The following is a 955-nucleotide window of genomic DNA, read 5'->3' on the forward strand; positions in this document are numbered from 1 at the left end:
ACTGAATTATAGAACCTTTGTAGAATCGAGTCATGGACGTAGTCAAACCACACTTACTAGATTCTAACTATAATTCGTGCGGGACAAGATCCACATCATACTACGCCTTGAGTTAGCTTTGGCTAAATCGCCCAGAACTTTAGTATGATCGATAGGTAACTAATTACTAATTACATCTCTATGCAACTCTTGTTTATAGGATCAATATCCGCATATATATTAAAACTTGAGTTAGTTTTGGCTAAATCGCCTAAGAGTTAATATAAATATGATTTTGATCAATCTACCAACCATTGGAAAATGCCTATAGTTAAACCCAATCCAATTGAGTTTAACTAGTTTTACTCAATCTAATTGAGTTTGTACTCACCCATGCGTTGATAGGCGGGACCAAGATTGTCCCTCCGCACCCTACCAAGATAATATGTGTTGCTCTGCTTTGGCAGATTCAACAACAACATGTGATCGAGGTAGTGATGGGTATCACGGAATGGTAGGAATTTCGAGTTGATATGATTTAGATCTAATCTAATCGTTGATGTGTATCATATACTCGATTTAGATCTAATCTAATTGTGGTGCATCATATACGCGATTTAGATCTAATCTAATCGTTAATGCACTAATTAATTACTCTACTCTAGCATGCATCACATACACACACATAAGCAATTAATTAAATTGTGATTAGTCATGGCCCTACTACGATCTTCTCAAGCCAATGAGAAGATCGGATGGTCAACCTAGAGTCAACAGCTTCTCCAAGCTCCTCCCTTTGACCGCCATGTATTGCTCGCACCCTCCTTATAACTCCGTCTTGAGTGGGCCTTCCACTGCTCCAATTTTGTACATTACAAATTTGAAACTCGAGTTACATTAGAGTCTAAACTATTTACAACAGGAATATAAAATAAAGAAAGGCATGACACGTAGGTCGTGATCATATACAACACGC

Source organism: Zingiber officinale, chromosome 10A (assembly GCF_018446385.1).
Source record: "Zingiber officinale cultivar Zhangliang chromosome 10A, Zo_v1.1, whole genome shotgun sequence".
NCBI classification, from domain to species: Eukaryota; Viridiplantae; Streptophyta; class Magnoliopsida; order Zingiberales; family Zingiberaceae; genus Zingiber; species Zingiber officinale.